This window comes from Stenella coeruleoalba (assembly GCF_951394435.1).
Source record: "Stenella coeruleoalba genome assembly, chromosome: 2".
In the NCBI taxonomy this organism is placed as follows: Eukaryota; Metazoa; Chordata; class Mammalia; order Artiodactyla; family Delphinidae; genus Stenella; species Stenella coeruleoalba.
In genome coordinates, this window is record NC_137147.1 from 61,839,108 (window position 1) to 61,865,618 (window position 26,511).

The following is a 26,511-nucleotide window of genomic DNA, read 5'->3' on the forward strand; positions in this document are numbered from 1 at the left end:
TCACAATGAGATGAAAGAAACTCTTCAATTCCCAAAATGTGTTCTGGATGATGTGCCTCTTATTTCTGAAATGCTCTTTTACCATTAGACTACATAGAGAATCAAACTGAATAAAAAGGAATTTGTCTTACCTGGACTAAGGTGCTGCTGGGCTGTGTCTAACTCAACATTAGTTATCCTTGAGCATCATAAATATGTTCTCACTTAGGACCAACTGTCTTTTTTATCATTTCGTCTCTAGCTCTCTTTACATATCATCATATGTAAAATTTTCAGAATAGTTTCATACTTACTTTTTAACCATACATACTTACCTCCCATGCTTATATGAAATAAAGGATGTGAGTGTTTGAAAACTCAAGAGACTCCATTTCAATTGTCTTCTGCATGGTACACTCTGATGTATTCACTCCCAACCTCCTGAAAGACAGAGAAAGAAAAACTCACACTTGACTGAAAAACTAACAACTCATTGCCAGCATCTTGGAGAAATTTTTTACTAACTAGAAGACTGAGAAAGTTGTAATAATAATTAAAAAAATCAGCATATGATATTTCTCAAAAAGAGAACAGCCCCTTCCTACCGATGGCCAACATTTCTGACTGGCTTGTATGACAGCTATATTTCCAAGTTCCTTCTCCCTTGCCCCAGAAAGACTTGTTTTCCAGACACACCAATGCAGACTCCTCCTCCTGCCTCATGCCTTGAATGGGTAGGTGAGAGAGCTGCCATCTTAAGACCATGTGGGGACATGCATGTGGATAAAATGCCAACACTCAAAAAGGATGGCAGAGCAGAAAGTCAGAAAGTTGTTAACAGTTGAACTGCCAGGACAATCCTGAAACTGCCTACCTCTGAACATGATGGGTAAATGCATGTTGTTATAGTCTATTCACCTGTTAGATTTTCTGTTACTTGCAGCTGAAATCATTCCTAACTCAAGTACCAAACACAAAATGGTGAGGAAGTACATGGTCTCATCATGGCTCTCTCCTCTCTGGCTTGGGACAAAGACATAACTGGGCAGCTTTCCACTACTGTCTAGGTGCTGCATTTTAAAATAAATCATTTTTATTCTCTGATGACAAAAGTAATTAGTGTGTATTGTAGAAAATACATAAAGTCAAGAAATACACAAAGGAAAGATGAAATCATCTAAAATCTCACCACTTAGAGATAAATAATATTTTAATTTTTATAAATAATATTATTTTAAAAATAATATTTATAATTTTTAAAATATATAATTATTTTAATATTTTAGTATATATATTTATTTTTTAATTGTTAAAAATTAGAAGTATATATTTCTAGCTTGCCTCTATGAACTTACAGGTTTGTAAACCATACACAAATATGTACACAGGTTATTTTACAAAATGGAATCACTAGAATATAATCTATGCAATTGTATTTTTTCTTTTAATATATGTTGAATGTATTTCCATGCTAATAAACATCTGTCTGCATGGATATATATTTGGCTGTATAGAGTTTCATTGTATGCTGATACCAAAATTTATTTTATCATTTGAAATTTCAGATATTAAAAAATAGCTTTTAACATTTGATTATATATGTATGTTATAAATATACATTTGCTTATATATGTATTCCTTGGGACAAAAACATAAATATATGTTCCTTTCTATGCATAAGTACACATATATCCTTTTAAATTTTTAAACAAATTTGGGATAATGATGTACAGGTAGGTTTGATATCTTTCTCTACTTTTCTATATATAATTAATTATTCCTATTTAGTTAAATATTTACCTATTACATTATTTTAATGGCTATATGATATTTTACTATCTAGGGATATTAGCATTTATTTAATCAGCATCCTACTATTAGTCATGTGGACTATTTCCAAATTTTGTTATGAAACAATCATCAACTCAAAACAAAATTATTTGTCCAAGATTATTTTCTTAAGGTACATTCCTGAAAGTAGAATTACTGGGGTCAAAAAAGACCATTTACATTTTTAAGCTTTTAATGTGTATTTTGAAATGGTCTTCCAAAACCACTGGAATAATTTGTACTCCTGCTAACAGCATAAGAGAGTATTCATTTCCCTGAAACTAGAATGCATTTGGAAGAAGACAAAATATTGTCCCGCATTGAGCCCATATTTCCTCAACTATTTACATTTAGAAAGTGCCTTTGCAAGAAACCAATAAGAAAGAAACAAAGTGAGGGTTTTGAAAAGGATGAGCAGTGGTACACAGGGTCCTGGTAAGGGAACTCCCTACCTATAAGCAGTTAGGCTACAGCAGAGCTGGGGAAGTGGGTGTATCAGAATTTGCTGCAGAGTGTAGATTTCCGCAGGTTTCACAGGTTTGAAGCGTCAGCAAATCAGGCTACAGGGTGGTGGAAGATGCCATGTAAGTGTATCATGGCCAAAATAGGGCCACTACTTTGAATGATATCCAACACACTCTTCCCAGCCTGTGCATCCTCAAATTTAAAAAAAGACAGGATATTCTACAGAGATGAAAAAATAAGAGCAACCTCAGATTTCTGCTCTTCAAAGTAAATGCCAAAATTATACATAGTGAGAGGGGACAAGGTTATGGTCCAATTAGGTTATACTCAGTGAGAACCAAGTAGTTGTTCATATGTGAAACTGATAGCGATTATGATGTGGTATAATGCAGTGCTGCTCTAGTAGTAAACATCCCAAATTCTATGAGCATGCATTATACTTTATAATATATGCCTAGAATCATCTTTATCAATGAGAACTTCCTATATGAACTCTATCATGATTCCTACCAAACAAACAGATTTTTTAAAAAACCAATAAAATTATAAAATTCTAATTTAAAAAAGTCTGTTGAGGAACCAAGCTAGACATGATACCTGAAAGCAAGAGACATTACTGTAGTTCACCAGTGCTGGGGGCCACTGGAGGAACTGGAGCTGGTTCTTTGGAGGCTCAGTCTAATTCTCTTTATAAATCAAAGCTTCATGGGAGGAGTTTAGGCTGAGCCCCAAGACGCTGGATCCATGCTTCTGAGCTCTCGCCTGGTTGGCAGGGGTCCCTTTCCACCAGAAGATTGTATACAGCTCCTAGCCAAGGCTGATTTACCCAGTCAGCACAGTAGGCAGCACAGTAGGGCCTTGGGCTCACCGTACTTTAGGGACCCGCAAAAATACTAATTTCTTTTAAAATTAGAAAAAAAAAAACCCCAATTGGTTCATATTTATACCCATGGAGTCATAACATTTTTAATTTTTACTTTTTATAATGGAGAAAGCTACTCACAAAAGTGCAAGTGTATAAAGCCCACGACAGTCATCGTAAAGCTAGAGAAATAAGCCCTGGTCAGTCAGGCAAAAGCTGCAGCTCCCCAGGCTCAGCCTAGCTCCCAACCTCAGCAATCCTCCTCTTCCCTGAGTTGACAGCTGCAGGGTCAGTCCCACTCCTATTTCAAATACCAATTCCTCTTTCAGCCACAGGAAGGGCTGGGCCCTGAGTAGAGGACCCTAATAGGGAAGAACCTAAGGATACTGAAAACTCAGACCTCAACTGCCCTGTGAAGTACTTTAATGTTCCAAGTGAAAGCCAAGTCCTTCAACAGGTAGTGGCACTGCTATATAACACTGGTATTGAGGGCAAGTATTAGGTCTTGGGATTCTTCAGAACTTCATATAGTATAGACTTGATAAATATTAGATGGCTGGCAGTCTGGCTCACTGGCTGGATATATGGATGGATGGATGGATTGATGGGTGGGTGGATGGATGGATGGATGGATGGTTGGATGGGAGTGATAAGGATTAGAAGCCATCTTCAGAGGCCTGAACTCTTAAAGACTTAAGACAGGGGTTAGCAAACATTTCCTGAATCACATAGTAAATATTTTAGGCTTTGTATTCTCTATGGTCTCTGTTGCAACCATGTAACTCTGCTGCTATAGCATGAAAGCAACCATAGACAATATGTAAATGAATGGTGTGACTCTTCCACTGAACGCTGAAAGTTGAATTTCATATAATTTTCACTTGTCACGAAATATTACTCTTTTGATTTTTTTCAACTATTTAAAGATAGAAGGACCATTCTTAGCTAACAGGCCACACAAAAAGAGGCAGTGGGCCAAAACTGGCCCACAGGCTGTAGCTTGTGGACCTCTGACCTGACCAATAGAACATGGCTGACCATGAAAGACTTGCTCCAAATGAAAAGGCCATAGTTGCTACTGAGGAACCAGTCATTGGAGCTGCCCTGTCCATCACTCTAACAGGGCTTGGGAATGTCATCCAAACCTGCCTAGGCCACTGAATTAAGCTTTACGCTCTCTTCATTACCAAGGTTAAAACTTTTATCCATCATTCTACAGAGGTTCCTGGCCTTTACACAAAGCTTCTGGCCTTTATCATTCTAAGAACCCTGAACCAAGCAGACCAAATTGATGTGATGTTCTATCATTTCAAACTCAACATGTTTAAAAATGAAACCCATTACCTTTCCTTCAAAGTGAGCTCCCCATATTTTCTAAGAAACCCAGGTTCAAAGCCTTAGACATCTTTGAATCTTCCTTTTTCACCCCCCAGATCTGTTTTTTCCTCCAAGCTACAAATTTGACCACCCCCTACCCCAGGACTAGGACAGGATCTGGAGGAAAAAGAACAGTCATGGGTTCTAGGTCCAAATCTTCAATGAACTGGCCAGTGAACTCTGAGGTCTCACTGACTTCAAGCTCACTTTAAAGATGCTTTAGGAATGCAGAGAAGGGAGGGCTGCATCCTTGTGAACTAGGAGTGTTCAGGAAACATGAACACTTGCATGGACCTTGAAGAAATGGTAAACATCTAAGTTGGTAGCTGCTGAATGGCATTCATCTATGGCAGCGGTCTCTAACTTTTTTGGCACCAGGGACTGGTTTTGTGGAAGACAGTTTTTTCATGGACTGGGGGTGGGGAGATAGGGGAAGGTTCAGGCAGTAATGGGAGCGATGGGGAGCGGCTGTAAACACAGATGAAGCTTCGCTTGCTTGCCTGCCACTCACCTCCTGCTGCGTGGCCAGATTCCTAACAGGCCTGGAGGCCTGAGAGTTGGGAACCCCTGATCTACGGGATGGTCAGCCTTCTAATTATCTGGTTTATTGCTCTTACTCACCTTCCTTTGTCAATACCTAGTCTTCCTACATTGGATCTTGACATTACCTATGACATTATCTATGTATCTATGTATTCTAAGAAAGGCACTTTAAAAATGAAGTCTTTCACCACCACTTATTCACTAAATACTAGACTTTAAGAATATCTCCTTTTCATTGAAAAGGAACATTCAGTTCTCTGGATATTGTAGCCTGTCTGAAATGAAGGAGAACAGACTGACAGCAAAAAGAGGTAATTTAGCCAGAATTCCTGTGCTCTGTACTTGAACTATAAGCAGGGTCTTCATAAGGACCTTGTGCACTTTTAAACTTTAATAACTCAGGTTGTGCGTGTTAGAGAAACAATCTGTAAATGGTACTCAAAAGTAAATGTATTAAAGTTTAGGACAACTATATTATGCAATTGCACGCAATATGTACTCATTTCAGATCCTGTGATAAATGAAATATAGTAGAATTGAAGTTCATGACAGCTCTAAGAAGAAAATGGAATTTGCCTTTAAATTCCATTTACAGTTTACTATCATGTCTACCTCATATGCTTTTGAAGTTAAAAGTTTAATAACGGCACAGAGACTTTATAAAGAGCCTACACTTGAATTCAGCGATAAGTATAGTTAGAGAGAACATCACACCATCTCTTAGCAAAGATAATATCCCTGCTTACTTTGGTGGCTTTTAAAACAGCTTCAGAAATAGAAAGTATGGTGAGTCTCTGCAGTTAGTACAACTCAGTAAACAAGAATAAAACAGAATCTCTGAAACCGGGGTCTAGTTCCAAGCTTTGCCAACAGCTCGGCCGAGTGATTCAGGAAAATTAGTTCTCTCTCCTGTCCTTCAAGGTTTTTCATCCTACGCTAAAAATAGGGTTACATGGGCCACCAATTCATGGTCACATGGCTTTTATAAGCCTGTGTGTGTGCGTGTGTGTGTGTACACAAGGAAAGGAGGTACCCTTTATATTTTCCCAGTTAAAATACTATTCCAATGTATCCCAGTAGAGGTCAAAACACTGTGAAAAAGCACAAAACAGATGGAGTGTTACTATTTTCTACTTGTTCCCCAAACTGGGGGTTGCAAAATCAAAGCCCGCAAGTCCACCCAAAAAATCTGGGCGTGTGTATTTGAGAGGGTGAACAGGAATGAGGTTTCTCTTGAAGTTCTTGCTGAATACATAGTGCCAAGAGCTGGGACAGAGTTACACAATTTGCAGATTGCTTTGGCTGGTCTCCATGTGCTTTGCAAAGTGATTCATTTCCTGTATTTGGTCAAGATAGAGAAAAATTGGGCACACACAAATTTGATGTGGTTTTTGATTGGGATATTTTATCGGATAAGTAGGTAAGATTTCATGATAGGGATGGAGAGCATTTTACCTCTTAAAGCCAGGGCTGGCTGGAGCAAACGGTGTAATCTAAGGGTGCCCATATTCCCAGCCTCCCCTTGGGGAAATGTTTTTTCTTCCTCGTTGCTTCCTAGCCTTCCCAGAGGGGCATCGAGGGTTGTTCTGCTCAATCACAACCTTCTTCATAAGGGAATCTGATAAACATCTTCACACTGAGTTGAAAGTTGCTATTAACTCCCCTAGGGGTACTGCATTTTAACAGAAGCCAAGTTCAAGAAATAAACCTCTAATTGAATGATTTCAGGCAACCCTGGAGTTGGAGAGGTATTTAGGGCAAGTGAATGCAAAGAGGCAGGCTGGCTTCTGCGGGCCCTGAGATTCTGGAATGGGCACCCTCCTCCCCGTCACCTCTGCCCTCAGCCGTCAGGCTTTCCCTCACGTCGGCCAAGGATTGCATGCAGAGTTTTCAAGATAATCTGGAAATGCAGATTTGGGGGTGACCTGATGGGCTTCAATATTTGGAAAAATGGGATGACATTGCTCCTCTGGAGTTTTTTCTTGTCAGTATTTGGTGAAGGCTGAGGCAACCTGAAAAGTTGGAAAAGCACTTAATACTTAAATCACTGTTGACACCAGAACAGGCAGTGGGCTTGGCCTCTTAGTTCCAAGGCTGAAACACAAGGGACCGTTAGCTCAGTAAAGACAGGATTTACGTCACTTAATAGAACTTAGTCAAACACAGAAGTATTCTAAAAATTTTTTTTAAATTTTATTTATTTTATTTATTTTTGGCTGCATTGGGTCTTCATTGCTGTGCGTGGGCCCTCTCTAGTTGCGGCGAGCGGGGGCCACTCCTCGCTGTGGTGCGCAGGCCTCTCACCGTGGTCGCCTCTCCTGCTGCGGAGCACAGGGTCTAGGTGCACGGGCTTCAGTAGCTGTGGCACGCGGGCTTCAGTAGCTGTGGCATGTGGGTTCAGCAGCTCCGCAGCATGTGGGATCTTCCTGGACCAGGGCTCGAACCCGCATCCCCTGCATTGGCAGGCAGACTGTTAACCACTGCGCCACCAGGGAAGCCCAGAAGTATTCTATATTGGACTATTTTGTTTGCTTATGAAAAATATACATTAGTTTATTCATTCAAAAATTGCTGATAGAGCATTTAGCCTACATTGTGCACTGTTCTTGGCTTTGGGCAGGACTGATCGTCAGCTGGAACCCACTGGTACAGTGTCCTGACAATCATGGGCTCTGACTGGCAGGGACTTGCTGTGCCATCCCAGCGGTGACACAGTTTGAAAATCATCCTTCATGTTCAACATACAGAGGTAAATGAAACAAACACGGTCCTTTCCTCATGGAAAATACAGGCTTGGTAGCAACAAGAAAGAGCTCTCAGATGCTTTCTTTTTCTCATTTCAATTCATTTTTCTCATTTCAACTTGGAAGGTATGAATTGGAAAAAGTCATGTCTGCTAGTCCTGGCTCTAAAAGATTTTGTCGAAGGTTCTCCAAGATTTGGTGTAGAATATCTTTTCAAAGTAGAGATTTTAGACTCCTGAAATACGTTGCTGCCTCCATCCCATTCTGGTTCTTCATTGGGAAAATGTTTCCAAAAATGTTATATAGGTTATTATATTGTTATTCAATTTGTGGTAATGGATTTGCACACTCACTCTGAACTCTCTTGCTTGGTCTATCTTCGATGTAATTGCCCCTCCTCATGAACAGGACAGGTAGCCAGAGTGTCTCAGACAAAAAAGTCCCAGTTTAAACACAGTGTCAATCAAAAGTGCAACAGCCAAAGCTCTTCTTCCAGTCCTCCACTGTCATTTGGGAGAAAGAGAACACCTAATGTATCACCTTGGACGCATGTGGTCTTGCCCTCACGGGGAAAAGCTTTCAGAATGCTCAGGGCAGCATTTACGGCATTCAGAAAAAAAATTTTTTTAATAAATTTATTTATTTTTGACTGCGTTGGGTCTTCATTGCTGCGCGCAGGCTTTCTCTAGTTGCGGCGAGTGGGGGCTGCTCTTCGTTGCAGTGCATGGGCTTCTCATCACGGTGGCGCCTCTTGTTGCAGAGCATGGGCTCTAGGCATGTGGGCTTCAGTAGTTGTGGTGCGCAGGCTCAGTAGTTGTGCCTCGCGGGCTGTAGAGCACAGGCTCAGTACTTGTGGTGCATGGGCTTAGCTGCTCCATGGCATGTGGGATCTTCCCAGACCAGGGCTTAAACCTGTGTCCCCTGCATTGGCAGGCAGATTCTTAACCACTGTGCCACCAGGGAAGTTCCAGAAAATTTTTAAGTTTTAAATAAATTCAAGGTGCTAATTAGTAATTTTTTGGTTTATTTTTTATTTATGCTGGTAAACCTAAAGGCTTTTATAGGTTTGAGTGGGAAGGCGTTTGAGTAATGCTCAGAAAATGGAGATCTCATCTAGGCTCCCCCAACAACACTGGTGTCACACATTCTAATTCTTCTACCTAATGTCTCTGAACTTCAGTTTCTTTGTCTACAAAACAATAAAGACAGAAAAACAGAGACCATAGTAATAATGTGCATCACTGAAGATAAACTCCTAATCGACAGGAAAAGCCTCTCCACACCAACATGCCCAGCTGCTCTCATGCAGCCACGAAGGAGAGACTCACCCAGACAGGGGTGAGGGCAGCGCACCTCGGTTCAGCTTTTCCTCTTTTTCTGGATTCCTCCCGGGGCATTTAGCGGACATCATCACTCCTTCCACATAGTATGCAAAGGGATTAAGGAAGAAACCACATTGTGATTATGCTACTTAACTGGAAAAATATACTTGAACTAATTTGGTGTATCGCTTTAAGGAAATGTTTAGAAATACCAGGATCTCTTAGTTCTTAAACCAAATGCAGCACATCCACAAAAGAGGGAAGAAAGCAGAGTTCGTGCCCAGGTGCCCCTGAGCCATCTGGCTGCCTTCAGCTTTGGAAAGCCCATCTCCCCCCAACATGTCTCAGGGTATCATGGACTTGGATGAAATAACATATGCTGAAGCAGGCTGCTCACTCTCACTTTGCAAATACGAAGTATTCTTATGACTCCACCATACCTATAGCACAGCTAAGATCATAAAACAACTCTGATTTGGTGCCTAGAATGACTTTCCTGTTATATATATATATATATATATATATATATATATATTTTTTTTTTTTTTTTTTTTTGCTGTACACGGGCCTCTCACTGTTGTGGCCTCTCCCGTTGCGGAGCACAGGCTCAGTGGCCATGGCTCACGGACCCAGCCGCTCTGCGGCATGTGGGCTCTTCCCGGACCGGGGCACAAACCTGTGTCCCCTGCATCGGCAGGCGGACTCTCAACCACTGCGCCACCAGGGAAGCCTTCCTGTTATATACTGAACCAGATGTATGTGTGCTGGTACAGGAAGTCTTGAATTAGCACTTTTATTTTCATGGAGTAGTACTGAGTTTGCAATAGATTAGGAAAACTCAAGAAATCTTTTCATTTCTCTAGTACTTTCAGTTTCATATATGTCTCAGAATTTGAGGATGCCCTACAATCCCCCATACCTTGTTTACACCCTTTCTAAAATATTTTTAGTTGTGGTCTTCCAGCCTGGATAGTGGTCCTTGGAAGATGGGAAATCATACCGTCTGAGAGGTCCATTCTATCTAAATGTAGTTCTGACTGTCAGAAAGTGTTCCTCTGTGCTCTAAGTTAAAACCTGCCTCCTTGAAACTATTTTTAAGAATGTTAGGTGGGGCTTCCCTGGTGGCGTAGTGGTTAAGAATCCGCCTGCCGATGCAGGGGACATGGGTTTGAGCCCTGGTCCGTGAAGATCCCACATGCCACAGAGCAGCTAAGCCCGTGCACCACAACTACTGAGCCTGCGCTCTAGAGCCTGCGAGCCACAGTTACTGAAGCCCGCGTGCCTAGAGTCCATGCTCCGCAACAAGAGAAGCCACCACAATGAGAAGACCTCACGCAGCAAAAGCACCAACGCAGCCAAATATAAATAAATAAAATTTATAAAAAAATAAAAAGTTTAGGTGATAAAATGTATTTTTTCTGATAATAGTCATTCACACTTCTTAAAAGTTTAGAAAATGTAAAGAAAATATAAAAAAGGAAATAAAAACTACTCATTATCCCAACACTCCAAGATAACCACTATTCTTTTCTCTGTCTTAGTGCTCTCTTTCACACCCTCTCTGAATGACATCATCTCACATATGCAACGTTCAATCCTGCTTTTCAAAAAATTTGACAAGGTATCTTACGTAATTTCTTTGAAAACATGATTTTTTTCCCTTGTTACTACAAAAATTTTCACTGGAAATTCGAAAATTGAAAGAATTTTATGGTGGACAGCCATATACCCAGCACTAAGATCCCACCATTAACACTTTACTATGTTTGCTTTATCACATATTTAGTCACCTACTCACCCCTCTAACCATCCATTAATCCATTTTATCTTTTTGATGCATTTCAAACATTGCAGGTATCAATACACTTCCTTCAAAATACTTCAACATTCATATTTTAAACTAAAGTTCAATATTAGTTAATACTTTATTTCAAGGTAAAATTTACATACAATGACATACACAAACCTTAAGTGCACGTGCATTGAGTTTTGACAAAAGCAACACCTGTGTAACCCAAGCCCTTATCAAGGTATAGAACATCATCCATGCCCCAGAAAGTTCTTTGATGTTCCTTTCAATCACCCCCTCCCCTCACCCCCTCCGCGACCCTGTTTTGCTGAGTCTTATTGCCTTGTCTTGAACTTCATATCGTTGGAATCATACAGTATGTGCTCTTCTGTGTAAGGTTCATTTCTTTCAGCATAATGCTTTTGAAATTTACCCATTTTGCTACAAGTGTACACACACAAATAGACAATCAGTTGTTTGTACCTTTTTACTGTTAGTCACTGTTCCATTGTACAAATATACCCACTTATCCATTTTCCTATTGAGGGGCACCTGGGCTGAGACCCGTTTTTGACCACTATGAATAAATCTGCTATAAACATTCTTATACAACTCATTTTGCAATAAGTTTTTATTTCTCAGGAGTAAATACCTAAGAGTGGAAGTTCTCCATCTAAGGTGGGGATATATTTAGTTTTTAAGAAACGGCCAAACTTTGTCCCAGCTGGTTGTACCATTTTATGTTTCTAGTAGCGACGTGTGAGAGTTCCAATTGTTCTACATCCTGTCAGCATTTAAGGTGTTTCCTCATGCTTTTAATTTTAATTGCTCTGATCACTTATGATAATGAACATTTTTTCATATGCTTATTGGCTGTTCATATTTTTCTTTTTGTGAAGTGTCTTCTGAAATCTTTTACCCATTTTTAATTGAGTTATCTTTTTATTGTTGAGTTTAGTAGGAGTTCTTTGTATATCCTGGCTAGCAGTCTTTTGTCAGACATATGTTTTGTGAATATTTTTTCCTGGTGTCTGACTTCATTTTCTTAATGGAGTTGAAAACACAACTGTTTAATAGTTGCAAAAAATTCAATTCTATGAATTTGCATAATTCATTTCACCATTTCTCTACTGTTGTATAAATTTTTTTCCATTTTGTTTTTAAATAATATTATGATAAACATTTTTGTACATCCTTATAGATTTCAAACATAAGCTCTTTGTCACATTTGTTAAAAGTCTTTTCCCATCATGTGCCAACTGTATTTCCATAATTTTAGAGTTTTGAACTCTAAAAATGCTGTGAGCAGAGGCTTTCCATTTAGACAAGTCTAAACCCAATAAATTGGCTAGCGACTTGAGCAAAATAACTTCTCTGAACCTGGATTTCCTCATCTTCATGGGATTGTTGTAAAGGTAAAATGAGTTATAGAATTATAGTGCTTGACATAATGTCTAGAATACAGTATGTGCTTAATAAATGTTAGATACCTTTATGATGATTTCTACTGTTGCTTTTGTAGTTTTTAGCATTTTGTTTTGTTTGTTTTACCAATTCCAAGATCAATGAAATATTCACTTATATCTTCTTCTAGTTTTTGGTTTCTTAAAAAATTTTAATTCATCAACCCACTTCATACAATCTTCAAAAATTATTGTTTTTGTCTTCTCCATTTCCATAGTCACAGATCATTTTATGAATCATTTAATTGATTTGATACTGATTGACTAGAACTATCTGAACAATGGCATATTAGTCAAGCACTGCTGTGTAACAAATTACCCCAGAACTTAGCAACTTAAAGCAACAAACATTTATTATCTCAGTTTCTGAGGGTCAGGAATCCAGGAGCAGATAGTTGGGTAGTTGTGACCCCGGGTGTCTCATGAGCTTGCAGTTGGGATGTCAGCTAGGGCTGCAAGTCATCCGAAGGCTTGACTGGACTGTAGAATCTGCTTCTAAGATGAGTCTCAAAGAATTTATGGACATATTTAAGACCATTAAAAGTGGTGGATAGTGTTAATAGTAAGCATTCTTTCTGACTCCTATCTTTTATAAATACTTCTAGAATTTTTGTCATGTCCTGTAGTTTGACAGAGACATTCTCTATCATGTTAAACACAAAATCTTCCATTCCTATATTTCTAATATTTTCCTTTTGTGAATGGATGATTTTATCAGGTTCTTTTTTGACACAATCATGCTGTTTTCTTCTTTAACCTGTGCATGTGACAAGTAGCACTGATCAGTTTCCTAATGTGACACCATTCATGTATTTTCAAAATAAACAGCACTGGATTAAACAATCCTTAAACATACTGCTGGCTTTGATTTGCTGGCATTTCAGTCACGAATTTTGATTTGACATTGATATGTGAATCCATACGGAGGGTCACCTATTTTGTTTTACATACATATCTTTTAAGCAGCATGTAATTAAAATTTGATATTTGTCATATTGTCAGTACAATATATGCTTTAGTTATTAATATTTTCCGTGGCTTTAGGCCAGGATTTATATTAAAAATCATTTTTTTGAAATATTTTTCTTTCCTAAAATATTTTCTGTATTTTGTTCATTTCAAAAAAAAAATCACATTTTCATTGATCATTTAAACTTAACTGTTTAAATGGTCCACATGTTTACCTCTTGTCATTTCATAGCACAATTTCTCCTATTTTTAAGCTATTTTTGATTCACATTTTGTTAGTTGTAGTTCATTTTCAAGCAAACTTTTCAAAAAGGATGATTCATGTCTAGACATTGCTTGGCAGCACGGTGAGGAGTCTCTGGGTCAGTGAGCTCTGAAGGGCCATAACAGCTTGGGGCCCATAACGCAAGGCTTTATCTTATCAATGGGTAACAACTGTCAAGTGAGGCTTTGTAGGGTATGTAGGAAGGTTCTAAATGGTTTAACTTTTGCTAGTTTGGGCAATTTTTAAAATAACTGGAGAGCATTATGCTAAATGAAATAAGTCAGACAGAGAAAGACAGATACTGTATGTTATCACTTATATAGAGAATCTAAAAAATACAAAAAACTAGTGAATATAACAAAAAAGAAGCAGAGTCACAGATATAGAGAACAGACTAGTGGTTGCCAATGGGGAAAGGGAAGGAGGGAGGGGAAATATAGGAGTGGGGAGTTAAAAGGTACAAACTACTACATATAAAATAAGCTACAAGGAGGTATTGTACAGCACGGAGAGTATGGCCAATATTTTGTAATAAGAAAAATGGTGTGTAACCTTTAAAAGTTATGAATTGCTGTACTGTACACCTGTAACTTGTATAATATTACTGTACATCCACTATACTTCAATTAAAAAATAAAAATAAAAGAAAATAAAATAACTGGATGTGTAAAAATCTGAGCTTGGTGCCAGCAAGCTTTTGAGCTAACAGGTCAAAATTTTGAAATAAACAACCTAGGGGCCAATATACAGAGACCATCTTCAGCTCATTTATGTAACATCTTTTAGTGATTTTTCTGAACTAATTTTGTAAAGTCTGTATTCTTCATCACGTGTGGCCACTGAAGTCTCTGCTCAGTTGCTTAGTGGTCGAGCTAATGACTGGACAGAGATTTCCTTAAGGGTCTGGAAAAAACAAATCTCCAGCTTTTGCTTTATTTATTTGCTTTATTTCTTTTGCTTTATTTCTTCTGGGTTGTTATTGTTGTTCATTATTGTGTTTTTGCTTCTACTTTCCCACTCTTGTCTCCTTTGGTGATTATGTTTCATCCCTCCAACCTCTATATACCACAGGGTGGGAGGGCTCAGTCCTTGGACTATTTCTCTATCCACACTCACTGTGTTAGTGATATCGACTTTTATGGCTTCACATATCACCTCCATGCTGACAACTTCCCAACTTACATCTCCAGCCTAGATTCCTCCCCTCCATTTGACATTTGTATATCCAACTGCTGACTTGACATGTCCACCTGGGTAACTAATAAGCAACTCGCACCAAACTCTCTCCCTTCTCCCCTCCTCTCACCCAGGCTTCCCCATTTCAGTGAATGTCAACTCTATTCTTCCAGTTACTCAGACCAAAAATTTGACATCATCCTCGGCTCCTCTCTTCCTCTTGTATCATAGTCAATATGTGAACTATCAGTTGACCCTGATCTTCAGGATTTATTCAGAATCCTGTCAGTTTTCACTACCTCCATTGATATTTCCCTGGTCCAGGCTACCACTATCTTTCATCTTGACTATTTCATCAACCTCCTACCTAATCTCCCTGGCTCTGCCCATGCTTTCTCCCTCCAAAATCTATTCTCAATAAAACAGCCAGAGCAACCCTTTAAAAATCATATCAAGGCACTCCTCTGTCCCAAACCTCTCAATGGTTTTCCATCCTTCTCAGTAAAGGCCAAAATTCTTTGAATGATCTGCAAGGTCTACATAGTCTAGTATTCCATTACACTGCTAACCTCATTTCCCAAATCCCCCTTTTCACACTCTGCTCCAGCCGCACCTACCTCCTGGATGATCCCGGGACACCCCAGGCAGACTTGAACTTGCTGTTTCCTCTGCCTGGAAATGGTGCCCTGGATACCATCATGGCTACTTCCAATCTTAGCTTAATATTAACTTATCAGTGAGGCTTTCCCTGGCCATCTTTTGAGAAAGTGACCTTCTTCTTCCCTTTCCAGGTGCTCTTCATCCTTCGTCTCCTCTTTATTTTCCTTTGTTGTTCTTATCACCATCTAAAATACTACAGATTTTTGTGTTTATTTTCAGTCTCCCCAATCCAAAATTTAAGCTCCAAGAGAGCGAGGATCTCTATTTTGTTTACTGCTCTAGCTTTACTGTCTAGAAGAGTCCCATGTAAATATTACAGGTACTTAATAAATAACTGTTCTAAAACTGGCTTTCAAAGCACATATCTGTAAGAGAGTTGGATTTTAGAAAATAAAACCACCTCCTACCTCACCCTAACCCATGTCAGTCAGCCCCCTTTCTCTTCAGCTTGCCAGGCAACATAACTTATTTAATGTGTGCAGGTTAGTCTTTGATTTTAGCAAAAAGCAGGTGCCCAGCCTTTGTACTGCCTGGTCCCTGTTATGAGGATGTATTTAGATAGCTTGAAGAGATACTATTTTGCTTGTATTTATATACATCTATACATATCATCATTTTTTTAAGTTCACTGGCACTAATTTCCTACTTTTCAAATAACACCTTAAAATTTTTAAAAAGGTAAACTAATAAACATTTATTTTAGAAAATTTTGGAAATCAAAGAAAATATAAGAAAAAAATCACTCAATCTCGCTATGCACGTACAACCATTGTTAGCATTTTATATTTCCTTATAGTCGTTTATCTACCCAAAGCATTTTTTTTTCACGTAATCATACCTATAACTAATGTCTACATTTTTCACTTGAATATATCACAGGTGACGGTTACATTTTCCAAGTACTGTGAAGTAACTACAACAATTTTGAGGGACTTAAACACTAGATTGGCAAACATTCAGCTAACCATTCTTTTGGAGGAAATCTGGATTGAGCAAAGTGTTTTCCCAGAAGCTGTCTCTCTAGGACAGCTGCTTAAGCCAAAGACGCTAATAATTACATTGAAATCCATACTGGATGGTCTTGTAAAAGGGTACCTGGTTTGCCATTAAATATTATAATTGCATTAACGTCATGTTTCCGGGAGTTGGAGCACTAAGGCTGACGGCTTCCCACTCTTTACCCATACCTACCTGTAACTGTGACTTTGCAGGGACGGGGGCCTGCCTCTTGAAGGTGAGTTAAGAGGGGACTCTCCAGCTGTCATGAGTGGAATTACAGGTTGTCTTCAAGGGGCCGGATGTTGTTAAAGTGAATCTGTCTGTCGTTTCTCCTGAAAGTTTGTGATCAGTTTAGTTAGTCCTGAGAATATTAATAGTCTCTTTCTTGATTCTAACTGAGTGACTAGTACCTAAGCAAAATAGCCATTAAGAGCTATGGAAATGTAATTGCTCCACCAACTGGTCAGCTATAATATTTTATGACAGCAATAGAAAGGAAAATAATGTTGTTTACCTATGGGAGAATTTATTAAAAAGTAACTACACCTAAAAATAGGAGCTGGTTTTTAAAAGTAAGTTATTCTTTGAAACCCATAATTGTAAAATCAATTGCTTTTTTTCTTCATGCTGATGAATTATTTTATAAAACTTATTTTCCTTCGCAAGTTATATTCCAAATTCCAATGTTTATTAAATCCACATTCTTGCTCCTTGTGTGAGCTAGCGACTGAGGGACACTTCCCAAGATTATTTAATATTAAAAGGGAATGGTTCTGAAGAACCTAGGGGCAGGACAGGAATAAAGACCGCAGACGTAGAGAATGGACTTGAGGACATGGGGAGGGGTAAGGGTAAGCTGGGACGAAGTGAGAGAGTGGCATAGACATATATACACTAACAAATGTAAAATAGATAGCTAGTGGGAAGCAGCCACATAGCACAGGGAGATCAGCTCAGTGCTTTGTGACCACCTAGAGGGGTGGGATAGGGAGGGTGCGAGGGAGACACAAGAGGGAGGAGATATGGGGATATATGTATATGTATAGCTGATTCACTTTGTTACAAAGCAGAAACTAACACACCATTGTAGAGCAATTATACTCCAATAAAGATGTTAAAAAAATAAAATTAAAAAAACATAAAAGGGAAGCCTTAATTAACCCCAAAGTATACCGAATTAATTAATTAATTAATCTAAAAATCAAAGCAAACTCCACCTAACAGTTTAGATACATGTGTAGTCTTTATAGACACTGCTCATGGCAAATGTTCTTCATTTACAATTTAAAAGAAGGCATATTTCTGATAATTGTCTTTTTATCTCTCTATTAATGTTTTTCTCAGCCCTTTAAGTCACTAAGCCTCTCGTGTGGGAAGGAAATAATCCATAAGGTGTTTGTTTCCTGGAGCTCATCCCAAGACCTTGACCCACTGTCAGCACTGTGACAATCCCCCATAAGGGGTGAGCTGCTCAAAGATGACTGCACTGGGATGCAGGAACCTGGGAGACTGGTTTCTCCTTTGCCATTGGCCTCCTGTGTGGATTTGGGAGCCTATGGAACTCTTCTAGGCCTGAGTTTCCTTATCCATAACTTGGGGCCCTACTACAAATCACCCTACTTCCTATACAAAACAGGCTATGACGTCGTCTTGTCCATGAGTTGCAATTACACTTATGAATGAAAAAGCATTCAATTCCACATGAAATGTGGATGCTTTAGAGCTATGTAATGAGCACTGATTATTAAAGAATTTATGTCAAATATCGTAGTAATGTGAGGAATGGTTATATTTATGTGTGAACGGTGGAATGCATAGTGCACGTGCGCACGTGCACACACCCCCCCATTTACACAGGCCATCCTTCCCCCAACTCACTTCCCGCAATGCTGACAATGAATTACAGTATACTATTTTTTTTTTCCTGCAAATTTTTGGTTACAAGAGAGTGTGGCCGAAGGTGGTGGTGGTGTTTCAGGGTATCTAGGACACTATGATATTTGTCTGGAAAATAGAAGGCGATAAAATATCACTTAAATATGAGGCACTAAGTAAATTGCTATGTCTAGGAGTCAGATGGGAACAGTCACTAAAGAAGAATAAACCTGGATAAACCAAGAGTTAGAATAAAGGTAACTGTCCAAACACAAAGCCATTAGACCTTGAAAAATGTTATTTCGTAACAGTGGAGTGTCTTAGATAGCAGAGGAGAATTCAGGAAGGCCCAAGGCCCCAGTTTCTTCCTATCTTTTTGTTGCCCAACTTATTCCCCACAGAACATGAGTTTCACCTCTCCCCACCCACGCTCTCCCTCACGCCCTCTTGTAGTTTCAATGTACTGGCCCGGACTCATCCTACACCTCATTTTGCTCTCAAGCTTCCCTGCACAATGCACTCTTGGCACTCTTTCAGGCTTCAGCTGAACACATATAAATCAGGCTGCTTCCATTTTCCACATTTATCTCTCACCACCTGAGGACCCTCGCCTGCCTGCTCCTTGGCAGCCGCTGGCTCGGGGTGAATACCAGGGCCACGGCGTGAATGATTGCTTCGCTTTCTTGCTCAGTTCTGGGACATTTCTAATGTTCCCACAGGGCTCAGCTTGCCTTCTCTCAGTGTTCTGCCACAGGGTAAAATGTTAAGCAGACATATTTCAGGAACTGCCTTTGTAGAAACCAGCACTGAGGAAGGCATGAAGCCCACTGCAAACTGCCTCAGAAGCCCGCTTCTCAGGGGCCAGTGCGGTCTAGGTGTAGTTGCCCTGCTTCTCTCTGAGCCCACGCTGGCCAGTGGGAAGGTGTGCTTATGCTTTTTATGCTTCTAGGTGTGTCTGTATATTCTTATCTGAGCTTCGCCCTTCAAAGTAGTCACTCCAGAAGATTATACATGTATTCTCATGATGCTAAGCATATTTTTGAAATTCCTCTTTGGTAATTTTGGAGAACAGATTTATATCAAGAAAACCATGATCAGTTTACAGCTGTACCCCTTTTCAAAGCTAGTCTTACTCAACTGAGCTGGCCTCTGCATGAATTTCTCATTTCATAAAAAAATTCTAATTTCTCTGAAGATATTCAAAAGGAAGTGCTACAGGCTTTGAATACAATTCCAAGAAAGGGGTTCCAAAAGTTTGCCGACATTTACAGTACCTAGGTCTCCAGGGATACCGCTTAAAATCATTTGGCTGGGTTAAGTCTGGGATATTTATTTTAAGAAAATCAAGCAAACCGCAATATTTGGTTTCCTGGTAGAGGGTCTCTTTTCTCCAAGGAGTGTCACACATCTTGGAAAAACCTCCCAGTTTTTTCATTGTCTCAGAATTCCTTACACTGAAATTTGATCACCAAGTAAAATGGAAGTTTATTTCTAATCAGGTTGGTTCATTTTTTAATTTGTTCAGGAACTTGACCTTTGAACTTTTGCAACTTGAACTGAACATTCGTCTCGCGTTTACTCTGCCAGGTATTATGAGAGACACAGAAATGAAAGTGGCCATTCTCCTTCCTTCTTTTTGATGCTGGGTGAACTGCTATTCATCCTTTAGGACTCAGTTCAAATGTCACTTCCTTTCAATTTTTTCATACTACACAGGAGAAAATTACAGAAATATCTTAAAAGGATAAAATTAATATATGATTAATGTCACAGTGATTATAGGAAAATAATTAGTACTGTGGATTATTAAACGTTGCTTCCCCCCGACCCCACCTCAAAACTAGTGTTCTCTATCAATGCATGTACAGTGGAAGAAAGGCATTATTTCCATAAAGAACTATTTTATCCAGAGGCTACAGGGCCAGGTGATGTTTCTTAAATATAACATTTAAAATGTTTCTTAAATAAAACAGTAATGGGGGCTTCCCTGGTGGTGCAGTGGTTGAGAGTCCGCCTGCCTATGCAGGGGACGCGGGTTCGTGCCCCGGTCCGGGAAGATCCCACGTGCCGCGGAGCGTCTGGGCCCATGAGCCATGGCCGCTGAGCCTGCGCGTCCGGAGCCTGTGCTCCGCAACGGGAGAGGCCACAACAGTGAGAGGCCCGCGTACCGCAAAAAAAAAAAAAAAAAAAAAAAAAAAAACCAAAAAAACCCCAGTAATGAGCTGTATAATAACGTTGGTTTTGTTCATTAGCCAGAATAAGTGGGATATTCCAAAATGACAGCAGTTGGCTGATAGACAGTGTAAATTTATCTCAACAATAATTTTTCCAACATTTGATTACTAAAATTTTCAAACATAAAACAAAGTTTTAACATTTTTACAATGAACACCCATTTACCCACCATCTGGATTTTACCATTAACATATTTCTATACTTTCCTTATCATGTATCAATTTATTACCCATTCCTCAAACCATTTTACTTTTTTGAAGCATTTCAAAGTAAATTGCAGGCATTAGTACACTTGCCTCTAAATACTTCAGCATGCATATCATTAACTGAAGTTCAATATTTATGTTTTTTTCTTTTGAATTAAAATTTATACATGATCAAATGCACAGATCTTAAATGTACATGCACTGAATTTTGACAAATGCAGACACGTGCATAACCCAAACCCCTGTCAACATATAAAATACTGACCCTTCCTGCAGAAAGTTCCCTCATGTTCCTTCCTCCTTAACCTCTGCCTGCATCCCTAAAGATTAGTTTTCAACATGAAGTTTAAAAAGAAATTCAATGTAATTTTAATAGCAATATATGCCTCTCCTCTTAATAATAAGGTTCCTAAAATATTTACATCAAACATGATGGGTCTTGCTTGGAATTTATTCAAGTAAGAGACTTTAAAGTTTCACTTGGTATTTTTGGTGGTGTTTGTCAAGGAAGAACAAGATTAGCTTAGTGGTTTCTGTCATTTTCTTTGCAAGATTATCTACCAAGTAAAATATACTGTCCCCATACTGCACCATGTCTATTGACTTTATTTGTAAAAATGATTGAGGGAATTCCCTGGTGGTCCAGTAGTTAGGACTTCGTGCTTTCAATGCTGAGGGCCTGGGTTTGATCCCTGGTCCAGGATCTAAGATCCCACAAGCCGCATAGCACAGCCAAAAAAAAAAAAGATTGACCCTGGATCTTTGTGGTGTAGCTGTTTGGGGGCCTCCCATAGTTACCTCCCCGTTGCTTGGGGGCCACGAGGGGAAAGTGAAGCTATCATAACCCTTATCCCGTTCTTCCTTGGGATGGCCCATGCACCTCTGTCAGCACCAGGATTTTTGCCTTCTTCCCTCATTCTTGGAAGGGAAGGAGAGGACAACACAAGGAGAATTGCCTCTCGGTTGGGTTATATGAAAGGTTCTAGGAAAGGGAAGGGCTAACGTCAAGAAAGCTTCTCTAGCTGAAATGGAATGAGGGAAGGAGAGGTGAGTGTGTGCCTTGGCGTGATTTGGGGCAGGTGAAACAAAGGTGAGGAAGGTGAAGGTGGCCACAGCAAAGGAGCAGAAAAGAAAAGGGAAAGAAAAAGATGAACGCTGAGAAACCATTTGGCGAGAATTCCTAGTTGTCTCTTTACAAAGTTATCTTTCGGTAGATGATGTTCAGCCCTGAGGGCTGCTAACTGCTGGGCTCTGACTCCTAAGATGCCTCCCAGGGATCTCTGTGTTCGTCCCCTTTGTGCAGGACAAACCCACTGAAGCCGGGAACTCTGGTTCCTCCTGCCACCCTCAGGGAGATGGGGTGACCTGACTGACTGAGACACAGAGCAGGACAGATAAACAAAGGAGTTGAAGCTTCCTAGCAGTGCTTGGAGCTCTAATACTGGAATGGTTTGCCTTTATGGTTGCAGGAAAAGTTGCTTAGAATGAGCAAAAATATAGAATTCTCTTATACCCCCATTTTCTATATCTTAGCTGTAACACGTATACCAGTTCTAATGCAGAAAAGCAATTTCTAACTGAGCTTTGAATTGCCTTTGTAACCATTCTGTATAGACGACACCATGGATACAGACACTCATAGAAAATGTCAACATCTGAATATACAATGGTATAACTCTTCAAGGAACTTATTCTTTATTTATAAATTGCTTAGGCTCATTCATGTGCCAATTCTAATTTCTACTTTTTCAAAGATGAGAGAGACTCAGGAACAGAGATGTTACTCGAAGTCATGAAACTCCCAAGCCAGACAAATTCAGAAACCCACTCTCTTGGATTTCCACTACTTACTCAACCTCTGCCTATTGAAAACACAATAGATCTGCCCCTGCCTGAGGCACAACCATTGAAAATGAACCCTTTCCTTTGATATTTGCCAAAATGATCCATGATAGGAAATGTTACACAGAGCTCAGCAAGGCTCACCTCAGCTCACCATCTCCAACCCAGGCCCCGCTGCAAAAAAACCATGCCTTCCCAGCAAGCCTTCTCCTATCTCCTTTCCTGCTCTCTATTTCAGACTTCCCAACAAGTCATCGGAAGGAACTCACACCTCCCCACACCCAAGTCCAAAGCCCTAGAAGGCTCCTGAGCAGTGCAGGGCTTATGAAAGCAACCAAGCTTCTACTGAAAGCAGCAGGGTGGGCTCACTGCCTGGAATGGATGAAGAGCTCAATGAGAATATGAGGAATGAATGAATGAATAAATGAGATCCACTGGGCACGTAAAAAAGAAACACAGACAATCTCTGCTATCAAAGGGCTTATGGTCTGTTTGGGGAGATAGAAAACACTAACTGAATGGCTGAAGAATACTTACACAGAATAACTTTCTTTCCAACACGTATAAACTAATTTAGTACCAACTTGGTCCAGTAAGGCCAGTGAGCAATACCAGAGTTAGATGAAGTCGATCATGAAAGATGGTCTAGGGGAAGGGGATTTTGAGTTGGGTTTGAAGGTGGAGAGTTATAATAATTGGGAGCAGAAAGAGAGGAATAAAAGAAAGCAGGAGTAAAATGTTCAAAGGCTTAGGAAGAACATATTTGCTTACCGGAGCAAAAATTTCATTAAGGAATAATGAAAAGTGAGGGTGACAAGATGAGTGACAGAAAGAATAATGATGTATGTCTTGAAAAATCTTGAATATGCCTCTGACAGCTCATAAGTTGGGGAGAATCTTGTGGAAACATTGTCTGAGGAAAGAAAAAGTTGCTATTGTGTTGGTTATCAGTAAGGAGGCAAGCTTAGGGGTGGAGAACCAGGTGGCAGCCTCTGGGATATGGTGAGTGGCAGGGGCGAGGTCCAGAGCAAAGAAATGGAGCTGGGAATGGAAAGGAGGTTCCGCTTCTAGTCACTGAAGACAGATAGGGGTTTATTTAAACCAGACCTGAAAAATACCTCTGACCTCCAGTTTCTATCACTTTAAAACTTGAAGCTTCCAGGAGAATAGACACAGTGATGTGGAGTTTTTCTCTCTGCTTACCAGACCTTTCTCAACCCGTCAAGAAAAGGACTTGCATAGACTTGTGTCTGATTTTAACCAATCCACTTTCATCTTGCATGAGAAGTTTCCTTTTGGAGTCAACCTATACACATTGTTTTCGGAATCCTTTCTTTTTCTGTTTTTTCTTTCTGTTTCTTAATCAAGATTTTCAAACTGGCATTTAATAAACTCAGATAATTTTAGATTTTAACATACTGAAACTTACTGAAATAACCATTTAGAGCAAGACCGTATGAGTAGTTACTTAAACCAAACCAGTGTGATCAGAAAGGTTTGAAGTTATCTTTGATTATGGGCTTGTAATAATGTTTGATTCTGGCAGTGTTACTTAGTAGTTTGGGGTCAACCAACTTGGACTTGAATCCTGGCTGTACCACCTACTGGCCATGTGACCCTACTCACCTCTCTAAGCCTCAGTTTCTTTGTCAGTAAAATGGAGAATAATAATGCTCACCTAATGGGGCGGTAGTTCTTCAAGTGTGGTCCCCAGACCAGCAGCAGTATATCTACACCTGGGAACTTGTTAGAAATTCAGATTCTCAGGCCACACACCAAATCTACTGAATCAGAACCTCTGCAGGCAGGGTCCAGCAATCTGTATTTTAATAGCCCTCCAGGTGATTCTGCTGCTAGTGAAAATTTGAGAACAACTATGATAGGGTAGTCATTACATACGTATAGCGGTTATAATAAGTAAACACGGTAACACACCTAAAGTGTTTGGTGCAGGTTTGGCATAGATTCAGTGCTCCATCATTGCCAGAGATGATCACAGAGGTGGTAGGGGTAACTACCTTCACGATGCAGGTTAAGAAGGTCCTTTGACGCTGGGCCACCAGTGGGAACACTGTTCTCGGAAAAGGGAACACTTATCCAGGCACCTCACAGGTAACCAAGCAAATGCTTGATTGTTTTCTAAAATTACTCAAACATGAATCTGGCCACAACTTCTGTATGAGACACAGTCATATCAACTTCTGTCTGTTGATGGTTTAGCATGTTCTCTGAACACAAGCTAATTCGAAATTCCAGAAAACAAAATTAAAATAAATCAGTTACACTGACTTTCACTGGTGATTCCAGGTCACCACTCTATCCTTGACCTCCTCTAACATCTATTGTCAATTTAGGTTGCTTATTATTGTTAGGACTTTGAGAAACCTTGATTTGCCTGTTTCCATGGTGGTGGATAAAAGCTTAGCTTCTCTCTTTTTTTTTTTCAATAAAACTTCCTTTAGTCCATTGTGGACAGCATTCCTGCAGGAAGGGTCGAAGGCAACCCTCGTTTCTGCATGAGGGATCAAGGCAACAAAGTATAGACAGCTTCTGTGGCTTCTCGGTCCACTTATTCAGAAAATAGTTTCGAGCTTCTACGTTCCAGGCCTGGTGCTGTGGTGAACAAAACAGCCCCTCATGAGACTGACAAGTGGGGGAGAGAGATATTAATCAAATAGTCATATAACTAGGTTAAAATTAGAACTGTGATCAATTCTGTGAAGAAGAGATGTATGGTATTATGAGAGCCTGCAGTTGGGATTAGTCCCAATTCTTGGGATGGGGAAGGTTTTCCTGAGGAAGTGAGTTAGAGTTGAGATCTAGGATAGTCAGGATTCAAAGATGGATATATGATCTTGGCTCCCTGGTGTTGTACTTTCATAAACTCCTCCCCTTCAGTGTGGGCAGAACCTATGACTCGCTTATAACCAATAGAATATGGCAAAGGTGATGGGAAGTTAGTCCTGTGATTAAGTTGTAGCATATATTAGAGAGGTAGCAGTGAAAATAAAGAGAAACATGAAACTGAGAAACATTCAGAAGGCAAAACTGATAGGACTATGTGAAGCTTTAGAGAGGAGGGTATGGAAGAGGGAAGTAGCAAAAATAACTCTTTGGTTTTTATGTTGGTCATTCTTGAGCATGGGTAACATTGAAAGATGGTCAGATCTGAAATTTGGGGTCAAAGATCATGATTTTTGTTTGGGTATGTTGAGTCTGAGACGTAAAAAAGATATCAATTGGTTGTATGTAGTAGTTCAGAGCTCAGAGAAAAGATCTGGGCAGAAGAGATATATTAGGGATCTCCTTAGTAACTAAAGCATTAGTGGATATGAACTTTCTTGCCCAGGGAGAGAGAGAAAGGAAGAAGAAAAGGGGCCTCTACTCAAACCTGGAGGGACTCCTCCAGTTAATAAACTGATGGAGAGACCTGGTAAATAAACCAAGAAGACTACTTATCCATTCTCCCTACTTGATTAACCTGGAAGCACTTGTACTCTTCGTCTTTCACTTTTGTTGTAACCCACCCAGTTCTAATAGTGTCCAGGGCACATAGCAGGCACTGGTCAAATATTTCCTGAATTGGATTATTACCTTGCTGTTCAAGAAAGGGTGGAATGAATATATGAACCCGGTTCCTCCAAACACATAAACAAATGAGCAGAGTACAGGATACTGTTTCATTTCTTAGAAGGTAAACATACAGCTACGTGACTAAAATAGTTCAAAAGCCATTTCAGTAGTTTCTGTTGCTGAAATATGTTTAATCAAATGTTTAATCTCTTGGAGATTTGAGAACCGATAACAAAACGGGAGTTTTTGGCAGTACATCGCAATCAGGAGTTAATTATTGTCCATGGCTTTGGTGCTCCTAGCCTCAGGTTTTTCAAAAGGTGAACTCCCAGTGGAA

The 26,511-nt window shown here is 39.7% G+C and overlaps 1 long non-coding RNA gene across 1 annotated transcript in view; it reads right to left on the reverse strand.

Moving 5' to 3' along the window:
- Window positions 1-335: 335 nt before the first annotated feature.
- The window catches only part of LOC307179778, a 98,113-nt gene continuing 71,937 nt past the window's right edge, over window positions 336-26,511 (reverse strand). Inside the window, exons 2-3 of the long non-coding RNA XR_013825550.1 lie at window positions 16,636-16,775; window positions 336-420 (exon numbers count right to left, since the gene is read on the reverse strand). This is a non-coding gene — a long non-coding RNA (uncharacterized lncRNA). The remainder of the gene's footprint in view (window positions 421-16,635; window positions 16,776-26,511) is intronic.